The sequence below is a fragment of the Solanum dulcamara genome, chromosome 6 (genome assembly GCF_947179165.1).
Source record: "Solanum dulcamara chromosome 6, daSolDulc1.2, whole genome shotgun sequence".
Classification (NCBI taxonomy): Eukaryota; Viridiplantae; Streptophyta; class Magnoliopsida; order Solanales; family Solanaceae; genus Solanum; species Solanum dulcamara.
The window spans coordinates 30624939-30641571 of record NC_077242.1 but is presented as its reverse complement, the minus strand read 5'-3'; the positions used below and the strand labels follow the sequence as shown (position 1 = coordinate 30641571).

General features: G+C 35.8%; 1 pseudogene; it reads left to right on the top strand.

Annotated features, from left to right (window-relative positions):
• Window positions 1–13788: 13788 nt before the first annotated feature.
• LOC129893555 (5S ribosomal RNA) lies at window positions 13789–13908 on the top strand (annotated as a pseudogene).
• Window positions 13909–16633: the final 2725 nt, after the last annotated feature.

The window sequence follows — 16633 nt, the reverse complement described above, 5'->3', positions numbered from 1 at the left end:
TGAATATTGAAGAAAACTTGACCTACAAAGAAGTTTCGATTGAAATTTTGGACCAGCAAGTTAAGAAATTAAAGAACAAAGATATTGCATATGTTAAAGTCCTTTGTTCGAATCAAAAAGTAGAAAGTGCTACATGTAAAGTAGAAGCGGATATGATTAAGAGATACCCTCATCTTTTTTCCTCTACTCAAGCCTAAGGTATTAAGTTGTCCTTGCTCAATTACTTGAAATCCTTGCATTTCAACTTTTCTTGTAATATGCATGCAAAATTATGAAATATGTTACGAACGATGTTTTAAATTGCACTATTACATTAATGATGGATCATTGTTTTATACTCTAATCTATTCAAGCTAAGTCTTATCTTATTCGAGGATGAATATTCCCAAGGGGAGATCATGTAACACCCCCTAAAAATATTGTATATGGTGATTCAATTCTCGACGAAAATGATACTACTTTTGTATTTTGGGCATAAAGTTTCATAGGTTGGTCTAAATTAGGTTCTTCAAATTTTTAAATAACTCCAACATCATTACCTACAACCTTTGTGAGACCATATCTTACGATTCGGAAGCTAAGCATGTCAAATAAATTAATCTTTGCAAGACCTGGTAGTGATGTGACGAAATAGAGTGTTTGTAGACAAAAACCTATATCTCACTGTAGAATAATCCAAATCAATTGATTCTTCCACTAAATGAAAGAATTTTTCTATAGATATAATTTATGTGAGACATCAAATCCTAATTAAGAAGTTATCGTATTCAAATATAGCTCTGAAAAAGGGTATTCCATAAAAAAGAGATTCATCTCACCAACCATACAACGTCTAGATCCATTTGACATCACCCATGACATCAATAGTCCTCAATTTTATATCACCCATGACATCACAATCCTCCATTAAATTTTTAGAGTTTTCTTTATAATTATTTTAATTATTGTTAGGTCCCTCCTTCACACCTATAAAAACTCACCTTATTTAGTTATTTTATTCATGAAGCTTTCTTAGGCAACTCTTATCTCTATACACTCCTTACTCATTATCAAAATATAGTTTTAGTTCTTAGTAGTGTAGAAATACTATTCCAGTGATTTATATACTTCGGATAGTAAACAAAATACTCTGGCAAGGAGAAAAAAGTTGAGATTCAAGAGTGCTCATTAAGTCTTTAGATTCTTAGTAAAACTTTGAATTCCAGGTATGTAAGGCTTCAATGAGAGTATTCCTGCAACTCTCATGCCTAAAGGATTTTGATTATATGACACAGTATGTTTATTTTCTTTAAGCTTTACTCTAAGGTATATGGGTGTTTATCCATGATTCTTCCACCCATGGAGTCCAAAACTTTTTCAATTAAGTCTCTCAATTTCAAATAAGATTTTAGTATGGGTAATTCTTATTTCTACTTAATAGCATGACCCATTGTTAAACTAATGATTATTGGTCTATTTTGATGCAAAATGATTTCATATTTATGAATTGATGGTTTTTCAAGTATTTTCTCTATTTAGCTCTTTAAATATTCTTAAAATTCATGGTGGTTGTTTAAAGCATCATTTTTAATTAATGGATTTCAAATTATTTATGCATATTCATTAATGTACATGTTTGAAAGTTGAAGTGATTTGAACCTACCTAGTTTTACTATATTTTCAATGAAGTTTGACTTGAAAGCTTTCACTCCAAATAAATATTTATTAAAGCAACATCTATGATCAAAAGGGAGTCTTATGAAATAAAAAAAGGATAAAATGCTATAAATGATGGAATCTATATGCTATAACGACAATTCTTGCATATTTGAATCACTAAAGGTTTTAATGAGCTATTCTACCAAATATGATGTTTCGAATTCTCAAGCTATAAGCTATGACTATTTTGATATATTAAACGATTAGGTGGAATTGACTTAGCACCGAATGGGGCATTGAGGTGGGATTCGATAAGGGAATTCTAGTAGCAACCCCTTGTCTAATTAACTATATGCCAACATAAGAGCCTTTGTACGATTAGGCTAATGGATCCATGAAATCCCTTAACGTTAAAGTTAATGAATGAATGTAAAGTTGACGGAGTTCTGCCCTAGGCAAGTAGATTCCCCACCCAACATAATGAGTTATGTTGGATTCCATGTTATATCTAACATGGTCTTAAGGTTGGTTATATTCAACTTTCCACAAATGAACTTTTCAAATGTTATTTACATGATTACTCGTGCATGTATATATTCAAATATGTATGATTTAAATGATATCTACTTGATTACTCATACATACACGCATTTATGTACTTTATCTTATAATTGTCCTAAATGTTTTACTTTGTAATGCATGCCTACATACTTAGTACATTCAATATACTAACACATACTCTTTTTGCCTATGTAATATCACCATGTAGGGACTAGTGCTCCTTCTCGTTCTCCTCCACGTGGCTAGTTGAGATTTCGTTTGAAGGCTACTTTTGGTGAGTTCTTGTGTTTCAGGAAAAATACTTCTTTATCTTTCTAGCTTTTGATATGTTGAGACCTATAGACACTTACTATGAGAATTCATTCTATTTTGATTGAGGGTGCGCTAGGGAGTGGTCTTAGCCCCTGGTGAATCTAAAAATTAGAGGTATTGTTGGACATATGTATATTGAAGATTTACTATTATGGTTTACTCTTGTTTTTTTATCATTATGAAAGGCTAAATGAATGCTAAGAGGCTTGTTTAAGGTACTTTCGAGTTCCTCATTCACCATGTCATGTCTAGGCCTTAGGCTTGGGTCAAAATAACTTAAATCATCAAGATGATCAAATAAATACTTATAAAATAAGGTCAAAGGCCAACACTTTGTTTAATCTAATCAACAACACTAGTATGAATTAAACTAGACAGAAGATAATCTCAAATGAACAAGTTAACAATCTAGTCTATGAATCCTCTATCAACTGTCTAAGTGGTGCCAATGACAGGTTCATGGCTACCAAATCAAAATAAAAGGAACATCAGAACTCAAATGTTAGATGACAAAATAGTGGATCCTCCAAAGCAGAAAGGACTCACCAATCAACTAGAATGTAAATAGATCATCAATGTCATACTTGTTGATGATCTCTAGTACCTGTCTCTAGATCATAAAATGATGTAGAACCAAATGGACGTCAGTACATCAAATGTATGAGTATTTAATATGACAGAATGAAACATGCATCAATATAGAATAATACTAGTTCAAATATCTTAAATCAGAAAGATGAGAAACTCAATCAGGATATCATAAGTTTAAACCAAGAATAAGGTTTAGACAAAGACCAATCATATACAATCCAATCCAATCAAATCAACTCAAAGTACTATCCAGACCTATATGGGAGTTTCTCTTATTGGATAATAATCAGTTATGAGACAGTGATCGTACAACAAGCTGTTGTTGTTGCCTCAACCCTCCAGTACTTTGCCAGGGTAAAGGACGAATCATCCAATCAAGGATCCAGTCAAGCAATCAAGTCCTATCTTTTTAGGATATTCAAATCAAGGGAAATATTTGACTTTAACAGTTCAAACCTCTCCTATGCTGGCTACGTAGTTAGTGGATTCGAGTTATTACTTACTCTTACCAATTTGATGCTCGATACTCCTTTCAAGACTCAATTCTCATAAGACAATCAATCACAATCAACAAATGGAGAAGTCTCATATGGACTTTTATCAGCTCATCGATTTTATAAGATCAATCCTTTTAGACAATCAATCTTCCAATCATTCCTAGATCATTCATTTCTGAGTAGTTGGGACTATCAATTATGACAACATTTTAGTTGAGACCATTCAATGGAGTTCGATAGTGAAGATATAAGGACTATCAAGTTTCATTAAAATTATCATCATGCTCACATCACAATCACAATCATGCATTCACAAGTTCAATGCTCTAGACTCAATTCTTAGGCATATACATCAATGTTAGTCAAAATACTATTAGTGTTTATGGTGTACTTAGTTTAAATCATTTTTTCAGGAAACAAGTTCATAGAAAAATATCAATTTCATAATAGTAGGTAAAATATGTAAATTTAAGGAAATTCTCTTGGTACACAATCATGGGAATTCCAATCATTAATAATCAACCTATCACAATCATGGGGAACGTGGAAGAAAAATGTCCATGCTATAATTTAGCCTTAAATATCTGGGATGAAGATAGGACAATCAATCTTGCAAGAGTTTGCTCGAATCTTTAAAACCCTAGCATTTTCTCCACTCTTTAGCCCTAAATTAGTAAGAATACGTAGAACAACTTAGGTTTTAAGGTAAAAAATGACCTATATTAGTCGTGGGTTAAGTATAGGAGGGGCGGGAAAAAAACTGAAATGCTCCTCTCTAAAAAATAAAAATGAGCAGAAATTGGTCTGTCGGGGAACAAGTGTGCGATGAGGACTTGTTCAGTCATAGTTCATTTTTTATCCAAAAATTTTCTTATTGAATTCTAAACCCATAGAAAATGCCCAAGATAATATTAATTTCCAGTCCACGCTAGGTCCGCAATGCGGATCTGTCGCGCACTCCCCTACTTTCCTTTATTTCACTCCAAAAATCTATTTTTGATCCGATTGGCCTAAAATTCCACCAAGACAATTTTCCCAATCAATTATTTCCCCTGATCGATATTCCAGCCTTTGAATGGTCAGAAAATTTAAGGACAATGCGTTATGCGAGCATTCTTTAGTCTAGGGGTATTTTGGTAACTTTATCAGATGTAACAACTGCGAATGGGTTCTACGATTCATCCATAAATCTATGGGTTGTAGACTTGATTCGTGCTGCAGGTCTAAGGAGACCCCGAGACTTGAATCTATAAAGATACTTCTACGTGATTACGACTCATCATATGTGTTACTGTTCATAGACCCCACTCATTTTATAAATTTGAAAAGCTGCAAATTTTCCTGTCTCTAAAATTTTGTTACAAGTCATCTTTATGACTCATCAACTAGACTACAACTTGTCCTATGGATTCATAGGACTTCTTCTAAGGATGGTCCTGAGAAAGCACAAGAGACCCCTCTACGAATCGTCCTTAGAGTCGTAGGAGTCACTACGAGTCGTCTAAGAAGTCGTAGACTCAGAGACAGTCACATTTTGAGAAATTTATTCCAATTTAGGACTTCTAAGATATAAGGTATGCGAGAATTCATCCATGTTTCCTTTCACTCACATAGTCCCAAGGTTCTTCTCAAATTGTCTTATGAACTCTTCTTCTAAAAGCCCTAATTTTATGAATTTGCATGGGTCTTCTTACTTATGATTTATATTGTGATTATTGATTATATTATATATAATTCACATAATATTGCATGATTTCAAGTTAAATTTCAAAGTCCCATGTTATATGTTATTTTAAGTACGTTTTCAAGGAACTATGATGATGAATTTCAAGTGATTCATTAAGACTTTATGAATGAATGCTAAGGTTTCTGAATGACTCATGAAAGATCATGAATGATGTTTCAGTGATGTTTTAAGAAAAAAGTTATAGTGTGAAAGGTAGTTCTCACACAATCATGTTAAAGAATTTAAAGGACATTCTCACCAACTCATGGATTCTTATGAATCAATCATGTTAATAAGCTATTTTTATGATTACTTTATGATGAGAATTAATATCTTTTATTTTATTTTCTAATTATGTTAATGAATATGTTTTCATGAATTCTGTTGGGATAATGACTAAGACCCGAGAGAACTTTAAGGTGGGGTTCGGTCAGGTAACCATAGTAGCTAACCAAAAGAATTCTAGCAGCAATCTTAAGTCCCTAACTACATTACCAGCATAGGTTTATGATGCAAATATGGCCTAGATAGTGGATCCACATATAGCTTATGATTATGATGCTCTCACGAAGTTTACCCTGGCAAACTAGCCTCTTTTTTCTCAATGCGAGAGTTATATCAGATTTTATTTTATAGCTCGCATGGTCTTATATGTCATTTAAAGGTCCTATCCCACATCAAGGTATATGAAAAGGTATAAAGGTTCTTATGGTAATGTTTTGATGCACTGACCATATGATATGATGTTTTAAGGTTTTTAAGGTTTTACTCATGTTTTAAGATATTGGTCATCATCTCATTATTCATATTGATTATGTACTATATTCATTGTTTATGCATACTTATCACATAATCAGTGCATTCCATGTACTAACATATGTGTTTTACCTTATCTTGTATATGATGTTCCAATTCTCGATGAAAATGATACAACTTCTGTATTTTGGGCATAATTTTTTATAGGTTGGTCCAAATTAGGTGGTTCAAATTTTTGAATAACCTCAACATCATTACCTACAAATTTTTTTGAAGACCATATTTTAAGTTTTGGAGTTTAAGTAGGTCAAATAAATTAATTATTGCAAGATAAGGTGCTGTGATGAAATAATATATTTGTAGAAGAAAAATTGTATATCACTGCAGGATGATCCAAGTTGATTTATTCTTAAACAAAATGAAAGTAGACTTCTAGATAAATAATTCATATGAAGACACCAAATCCTAATGAGGAAGTTATCTTATTAAAACACAGCTCCAAAAAAAGGGTATTCCGTTAAAATAAGGTTCATCTCACCAATCATGGAAAGATCTAGATCCATTTGACATCATCCATGCCATCAATAATCATCCATTTGATATCACCCATGACATTACAATCTTCTATTTAATTTTTCAGATTTTTTTTATAATTATTTTAGTTATTGTTAGATCTCTTCTTCACATCAATAAATATCCACCTTATTTCATCATTTTGTTCATCAAGCTTTCTAAAACAACTCTTCTCTCTATAGTCTTTTACTCATTTTCAAAATATAGTTTTAGTTCTTAGTAGTTTAGAAATACTATTATGATGATTAATATACTCCGGGTAGTACACAAAATACTCAAGCGAGGAAAAAAGGTTAGGATTCAAGAGTGTTCATTAAGTCCTTCGATTCTAAGTAACGCTTCAAATGTCAGGTATGTAAGGCTTCAATGAGAATATTCCTTCCACTCTCATTCCTAAAGTATTTTGATTATTGATAAATTATATTTATTTTCTTTAAGCTTTACTCTAAGTTATGTGGGTGTTTATCCATGAGTTCTTCCACTCATGTTGTGCAAAACTCTTTCAACTTAATCTCTTGATAACAAGTAATATTTTCTTATGGGTAATTCTTATTTATACTTAATAGCATGAATCATGGTTAAACAAATTATTATTGGTCTAATTTGATGCAACATGATTTCATATGTATGAATTTATGGTTTGCAAGTAATTTATCTATTTATCTTTTTTAAAGGTTCTTGAAATTCATGGAGGGTTGTTTAAAGCCTGATTTTTAATTAATGGATTTTAAAGTATTTATGCATATTCATTTACATACATGTTTGCAAGTTAAAGTGATTTAAACCCACCTACTTTTACTATATTCTCAATAAAGTTTGACTTGAAAGCTTGGACTCCAAACGAATATTTATGAAAGCAATATATATGATCAAAAGAGAGTGTTATGAAATAAAAGAATGCTGAAATGATATTAATGATGGATTCTTTATGCTATAAGGACAATTCTTGGATATTTGAATTACCAAATATTTTAATGATCTATTCTACCGAATACCGTATTTTGCATTCTTAAGCTATATGCTATGACTATTTTGAAGTATTAAACTATTCTGTGGGATTGACTTAGCACTGAATGGGTCATTGAGGTGGGATTCAGTAAGGGAATCCTAGTAGCAACCCCTTGTCTCATTAACTATGTTCCAACATGGGAGCCCTTCTAGGCTTAGGCTAATGGATCCATGAAAGCCCTTAAAGTTAATGTTAAAGAAATGAATGAAGTTGAGGAGTTCTACCCAATAAGTAGTTTCCCTGGCCAACGTAGGGGGTTATGTGGATTTCATGTAATAGCTCGCATGATCTTAAATATCGGTTATGGTCATTTTCCCACAAAATAATTTTTTTAAAGGATATCTATATGACTGATTATCTATGAATTGCATTATGTTTCATATTACATAAATATTTTTGTCACGATCCAACCCCGTAGGCCGTGACTGGGGTCCGACCTGTACCCCCCGTGTACCTAGCTATCAACTATGGTAAAATTGAACTGTAAATAAATCAATATCATGTAATAGAGCCCCACTGGGCGATAACATTTTTATGAACCTGTAGCCCATTTCGTTTGTATCACAACATGACAGGGCACATAAGCCGACAAGGCTTCCATAATATAATAACATATATCATATATCATATAGACCCAGCTAAATCAAACTGACATACACAACCCACATATACATGTCTGCAGACCTCTAAAAATAATAATGATAACATATGGCGGGACAGGGCCCCCGCCGTACCCCTGAATAGATAAAATGATGATATATATCAGTGGCTAGTACCAAAACTAGGCTCCAATACAATGGAGCCTCTTCCAGCTGAGCTAAGCGGAATCCTAAACTGATGGACTCCCAAAACCCATACTTGTACCTGCAGGCATGACACGTAGCCCCCCAAAGAAAGGGGGTCAGTATGAAATATGTACCGAGTATGTAAAACATAACATAATACAACTGAAAGCATATCTGAAGTAGAGAAACCGGGGATAAACTATCAAAATTAGAAACCTGTACCTTTACTCTATGAGTCATAAAAGCATGCATGCTCAAATTATACATTATAGCCGGCCCTTTCAGCGATCCGGTGAATCATATCTGTAGTATCAGTATCATGCCCCGTGCCATCTTCACCTTATTACAACACAACATCATCATATATATATAAATACGTACCCAACCCTCTAATGAAGGAATCGGTGGATAATGCAGTAAGTTGTGCACGATAATGTACCCGGCTTGGGACTCGGTGAAAGAAGTATTATAGTATACACGAGTAGAGTAGTGAGAAACCAAATACAGTTTAAATCATTATCTGAGACTCAATAAAGTCCTCAAGTGAACCATCACCTGGGGATCAGGGCAGAAGGTATCTAACGTATACTCTCTAACTGTCACTAAGGACTATGTAAAAAGGAGTTTTTAGAAATCTTAGGTGTATGCCAATGTGAAATATCTTATAGCAGTCCGAGCATTGATTATCTCAGAGCCTTTCTTTTTTACAAATAAGAGTTTAGTCGAATCAATTGTTATACAGTCATATAGAAGACTCGAAGATAGCAGCTTACTACTTTAAAGTTTAACATTCAAAAGTGAGTGAGGGTGCTGAAGTCATATTCAGAACCTGGGAATGGAATTACCCCCAAAGCTCATATCATATCCTGCTTACTTCTAAGACATGGCAAAAGAGAAAAGATAGGGTTTACATACCTATACCAAAACATACCAAGAGAAGCTTCACATACCTTGTCTGAGTTATTCCTTATCCTGTTTGCTTCGTCGTCCTTTGAGCCTATTCAACATGAAATTAATATGAGTATCAACCCTTCTTAACTTTCCAGCATCTTAGGTTTCACCTTAGTATTAATGGAATCTATTTCCTTAGTCGTTTCCTCGACCAGTTCTTTAGTTTGTTAAGGCGTTAACGAAAATTGGGCAGCACCTCCCCTATAATGTGCCCTATCCAAATTTACAATTAGGCCCCTAAGACCTACAACCAACCAAAAACAACAACCTGCAGCATATGTTTAAGTAATCCAGACCAACAATATACAACATAAACTCTAAATGGCTTATTCAAAAATACGATATCACAATAGGGCGTCTAGCGTTTATTTTATAACGCCTTTCATTATACGCAACGAGGGGTCGTGTGGCTGCAACCAGTAGCATCCATATCCCTTTTAGAATTCATTTAGGCGCTACAACAATACATTACATCCGTGCACCAATAACTCACTCAAAACTATCAAAACGTGAATTCTGGACAGCTTACTATTTTACCTTGTCGCTTTATTTCGAAGCGGTAATGGAGGGAAAAAGGATTTATGTCCTTAATGAAAGTTATATACATGTGTCTTAGGGTCTCATACAATTTAAAATCACCCCTACATAAATTTTTTACAAAATGATATTCCCAAAACACCAACAGCAATCCGTGTAAGATTTCCAAACCCAAAATCTGGGCAGTACCTCCTCTACACTTCATCCTGCAGCAGACAAGAAACATATACAAGTTTGTTGGTTTTGTTATTTTGTGCAGGTGCTCCAAGAGGCCTAACCACCTCAAAACAAAGACCAACAAGCAGCCTAGGGAACCTGCAGCCACCTGCAGATTGGCAGCCTTGGATGCATTCCATCAACAGCTGCAACAGCTCCACCAACTTGCAGCAGCCAAGGAACAAATACAAGCTAATGCTACAGCAGCTTGCACACCTCTTTGGTTGAATGTATTGTTGGTCTTGTTTGGCTGTGCAGGTACAGGTCTGCAGCAACCATACATTTGGACCACCATGCAGCTACTTCCTTCCTTTCAACCTCCATAGCTGGTAATCATGATGCTGATACAAAGGCACACTTCACCTGGATTTACTTGGTACGACAAGACTAAAAGGAGCAAAGATGAAAGGAATTTCCCATCCCATGCGAGATAGAAGTTTCGTATGCTTGTTCTTCTTCAATGTAGCTATGTCTGGTACGTAGCATAGTTGAATAGGACTAGTGTAGGTTACTTTTCTTTTTTCTCATGGAAGGGGAGAGTCTCCCTCATTTATGCTTTCATAGTTGAATTGTACCGGGAGGAGTCCTCTCACAGGTTTAATGCTTTCTAGTTATAGTTAGTTTCTTTTTTGTATCGGGGATGAGTTAGCCGACCTTAATAGGTTAGCCGACTTATGAACCACCATAGGATCGGAGGTAAGGTTTATGTCCCCCTCCTTGTATTTTTATTTTGATTATTTATGTTAAGGCTTGGGGGTGTTGCTTAACCCCTGACTGTGCACGAGAGGTGGGAGCCTCGTGTAGGGTCTGTTCCCGTAAAAAAAAAAAAAAAAAAAAAAAAAAAAAAAAAAAAAAAAAAAAAAACCTCCTCTACACTTCATCACCCTTTTTCGAGAAGCTAAAAGAAAAGCTGGATTTGAAAGTCTGAGTGAAGGTAATATAACTATAAAATATATTTCCAAAACATATTGAATCACTCGAGACTAAGCTATACAAAAGAAGTTATACCAATATTACTAACAATTGTCCCCTCAAAAAATGGGTTTGTTAACTAGTTTTTAACGTTTTCCCTCTTTGTTCTTTCAACTTTCTCTCAAGTTCCAAGCTGAATATTTAATTCCGTAGACATCGTAAGATACATATATACACCTTCACGTACTTAAGGAACACCATATATAATTAATTCACGGAGAACAATTTAAGAAATTACCTTTGATCCTTAAAAACCAAGGCTGCCTTGTGCTTTGTTTCTCACGTTGTTCCTCTTCTTTTGGTTGCTGGAGTTTCATCTCCAAATAGAATGAGAAAGACTTAGTTGTCATCCAAACCCACATATATACACTTCTTTAAAAGGTTCCATGTGGCAGCCCATTAGTGGTGACACGTGGCAGCCTCCTAGGATGCCACCTAGGTTCATGCAGCCTATCGCACACCGCCATGTGGCAGTGGCGTCCACCCCCCAAGCAGGTAGGTGACTCACCTTCTTACTTGTCACCTGCTTGCTTGAGGTGCTTGCTTGTCACCTGCTTGCTTCCATTTCGTAAGTTTGGAAACTAGTTTTTGCTCCCTCTCGTAGATTCGTAATATCGTCTTATTTTAAAAGCCTACGTAATCGGTGATACGCAAGCTTGGTACATACTCCAATAGCCTAAGTATGTAAGTCTTCCAAGTTAGTAGCTTACGTATGTAAATCGAGTCCTACGACTCATTACTTGGCCTCCAATTCCTTCCAAATTCTTATGACTCCATTTCCAACCTTCTCTACTATGGGGTATCACATTCTCCCTTTATTAAAGTCGTTTGATAGAGTTATAGCATATACGGCTCACATGATAATGTCGAAGGAACTTATGAGACATTCCGAGTTTTAAAAGACTGGGGTGTAACATACTTTTTCCCTTTAGAACATTCGTCCCCGAATGTTAGACAAAACTTCTCTCAGCACCTTATACAAATCGTAGGGAGATTCTTTATTGTTTCCATAATACATACTTCTACCCAGGCACTTAATATTCGAGTTTCAGGAGTTGGGTTGCCTGTAAATATCGGTTATAGGTGCAATACTTGTATTTCATATTCTCTTCAGTTCCCTGATTATCCTCTTTTTGATTTTGGTTTTTCCACCATAACTTGACGGAAGGTACGTCTTTACTCTACAATCTTCCAGTTTGCCGATCTAGGATGGAGGTAGGTTTTTCCTCATAGGATTCCATCTCCTGGACCTCCTTTATGGAATATACCCTGGGTGACTCATTAGTATCCTTGCGAAGCATTCCTATCTGATGGACTGGGCGTATAGTTTCCAAATGAGGTGGTAAGCTCAACTTACCAGCCATGTTGCCTACCTTACGAGTAACTTGATACAGTCTAACATATTCTGGGTCAAGTTCCTTTTCTAGGTGACCCTATTATGAACATCCAATCATCAATGTGAATTGTGTACGTCGATGTCTATTATCTGTATATCATTCCTGCCGACTCTAGGCTTTTAGTCAATAGATTGCTTAATCATGTCGGGGCCATTGGAATACTGGAGTAGTAATTATTATTGTAGGCAACTTGATAAGTGATGGATAATCATTCCGGCTACCTTCTAAGTTAATCTCCCGACTTGTGACATATCTTCTAGCGTCTAATAGTGCGCCCAGTCTATTTAGTAGCTCGACGGAGAAATGCAATACTAAGACCTGTCTGTGCTCCTGATCTCTTCTTGGACTGATCTCAAGATGTTAATTATAATTGAAGTCCCTTTATCTGAGATATTAGCTGAGGAAACCTCACAGAACCTTACTACTTCCTTGTCATATAACTTTACCTAGTTCCAGCTACATAGGTGGTCTTGCTTGAAAGCAAATGATCTAATTCATTAGCCTTCTCGCAACAACCCGTATAGCACCCTACTCTTGAAGAGTATAACATAGGTGTGTAATGATATTGATAATTTGGGAATCGTTAGCCTCGTATAGGCCTTCTCATTATTTTGTGTCATTCTTTACCTTTACAAGATTATGAGAGAGTACAACAAGTATCCTAGCGTTACTTCGCTAGTCCTTATGTTTTAACCTGCCTTTTTCTCCCTTATCCTACACTCGATGTCGGGGTAGATCCTTGGTCCACTCGTGGCCATGTCTTACTCCACCCATATCACTAATTCCATCTCAGTAATTTGGCTTAACCTATCTTTGTATCTATCGATAGTTAATTGCAACTTGGGATCCCTTGCCTAGGACAATAGCTGTGGGGACTCCGTAAGGTCCTACTACTCTTTTACTCTACAATTTTACACCTTTTCGGTGGAGTAGGTAGCCTTTGATCGAAGGATCAAGGGCTAATATCGTTAATCCACGGGTAACATTCCCTTCAGAGTCATTTGTTGATGTAGTGTGAAATGAGTCTTGTAGTCCTGGTCATATTGTGTAATTTTCAAACTCACGTATTACTTCTTGTCTTCCATAAATGACATTAACAGGTACCATGTTGGGGAACTGTGGCGCTCAAGTGCGGCATTAGTTCGGAATTTAGCTAATCCTGCTGGTTTTCCTTAAGCACTTCTTACAATTCCCTTAACGTATCTTATAATACTCTGGGTACATAATCTCATATCATTTCTCCGTTGCTAGTTCAGATTCCTCCAACTCGCGTGATCACACCAGCACTAATGCATTAAGTTCCATCAGAATTTCGAAGTTAAGCGTGCTGGGGTGAGATTAATACTAGGATGGGTGAACTTCCTGGGAAGTCTTCATGTCGCGTTTCATTGTAATCCTTTCCATAATGTATGGGGCACTCAACTCAGCTCCAGATTTACCTCAGCATTGTCTCGCGAGTCTTTATTTTTTGCCCTGTCCTTTCTTCTGTTATATTGCATCCAGTATCAGCGTAGACCTTTAGCTCCACTATCCTCTATTCACCTTGTGTTCTCCTCATTTTCTACCACAGGAGGCATTCTATTCCTTTTTCTTTGGTTATTTATCTATCGCAACATCATTTGCGACTAACTCTATAACCAATGTTTTGGCTTTTGGTCTAGCATGCTATCATTATCCTTCGTAATGTCTCTTAAGTTGATTGATATCCTTTCATGTTTACACTGTTTTGTTTTTATAATCAGCCGTCTTCTAGTGGTATGTTGTTCAGGGTCTCGTCACAACTTCTTAACACTGCCTTATATAGCATTCTGGCTTCCATCCAATTATTGATAGCTTCTGTACCTTTCTAACTTAGTGCGGCAAGATATCTTATTGAAGTTTAGACGCCCATCTCAAATATATTCCCATATCGATTGCCTTTACCTTACTTTTGCCATTTTCTCATTAACTTCCCCCCTTTAGAGGGTACTCGTACTTTCATTTGTCTGTACTTGTTCTACATGTCTATGTCAAATCTCAATTTTTGTCCAATTCCTTTCACCAATCTATTTGATACTACATCATCTCTCCGTCTATCTGCATATTTTATAACTTGACTATCCGCATATGGAGCCTTGACTAAATTATGAAGCGATGAGAACCTTTCCATATCTAATGTGATGTCTTGTCTACTCATCGGTACTTGAATAATGTGACCCAGGGGACAACTTGTCCAAGTCCACCTTCTACTTTTCCATTTCCAAGAATTACTTAGCACCTATAGTCGTTCCAATTTCAATTAGGCAGTGCTAGTATTCCGACGATAACTATTTAAGGTTTTCTTGAAGTAGTAGCTTTACCCCAACCTATATCCTTTATTTCTTGGGGTGAATGTAGGTTACACCAATTATTCCTTATGTTTCTCATCCTCGTCCCTTAAGGGTTCCACTATTTCTGGGGCGACGTTGTGTACACGCGTCGTTTTTTTATATCTTACGCCCCATGCTCTTACTGCATTCTCAACGCAGGCCTTTATCTTAGTCAATGCATACTAAGTGCGTCTTACTAGTGGTTCCACTTTATCCCTGCATACTCGTATCACACTGTTTAATTCATACTTACTTATCCCCTTTTAATTCGTATTCGTATTCAGTCCCTGACATCTCCTTGAGATGCTTCCGTTAGGAGTTCTTTTCCTAATTAGTCGGTGGAGAACTATAAACTGTTATCATAAATCATTTTTCAACCATTGTTGAAAGAAATCAGAACCTCTTAAACATCACAGTACTTCTTTTAGTATTTGACCTACCTGGTCTCCTTCTGAGTTTATCGTTGAGCTATGAACAACTCATCTAATTTAAAATTAGGAGTTGAGGGCTTGGTATTTTTGTCAAAAAGAGTGAAACTCATTCGCGGGACATCTTATCCTTCATCCCGAGTCCTTTGTTTATATTCCTACAGTACAAATACGGCTGGAGATACCGTAGTCCGAACTTTCTACTTAAATAAGCTTTTGTTCCTCTGAAATAAAATTCTTCAAGTGAAAAGGGTGCCCCTTATCGGTAACCTAAAGGATACCTCTTCCAACTTTAGTTGAACACAGTAGGGGTACTTGGTATCAACTTCTCAGACATCTCAAAAATCTATGTTTCATTTCCTTTTCCCCATTCTAGGAAAATTTCGGCAGAGTTTTGTCTACACTTCTTACTATCCCATAACCTGTATGCAGGAAATACCAACAATTCCTCACAGGGCCAACATATATATATAAATATCATATCACCGCCGCACAAGTTTTTCAATGTCATCTCATATCGCAGCCACACAAGGCTTTCAACGTTAATAATAATATAAAAATACTGGACTTACCTCATATATCCAATTTCAAACTGGATATGTTGCACTTTCTGTCTGTTTTTCTTTCAGGTTTCAACTTTACATTTCAATATTAGCTAAATACCTTGCCAAACGGATATCTTTCGTGGCTTTACTTTACTTATCTACAGGCTTCGTAACTTTCCATATCGTCAATTACTTCCTTCTGTTGGTGTCGTCCTTCTATTAAGATCCAAGGTTAGTATAAGGATTTTCCTATGACTCGGGTGTAAAGCACGATCTGAGATGTAGAAGAAAGGTAACATCCTAAATGTCCTGTAGCTTTCTTTTTATAGATGTGGCGCGCAACACATCGATAACCAAGACTCTTCTAGACACGGTCTGCAGACATTATAAGGACGAACTGCTCTGATACCACTTCTGTCATGACCCAACCCCGTAGGCCATGACTGGGGTCCGACCTAGACCCTCGTGTACCTAGCTATCAACTATGGTCAAATTGAACTGTAAATAAAACAATATCATTTAATAGAGCCCCACTGGGCGATAACATTTTCATGAACCTGTAGATTTTTTCGTTTATATCACCACATGATAGGGCACGCAAGCCGACAAGGCTTCCATAACATAATAACATATATCATATATCATGTAGATCCAACTGAATCAAACTGACATACACAACCTATATATACATGTCTGTAGAACTCTAAAAATAATAATGACAACATATGGAAGGATAGGGCCCTCGACGTACCCCAGAATAGATAAAATGATGATATACATCAGTGGCTAGT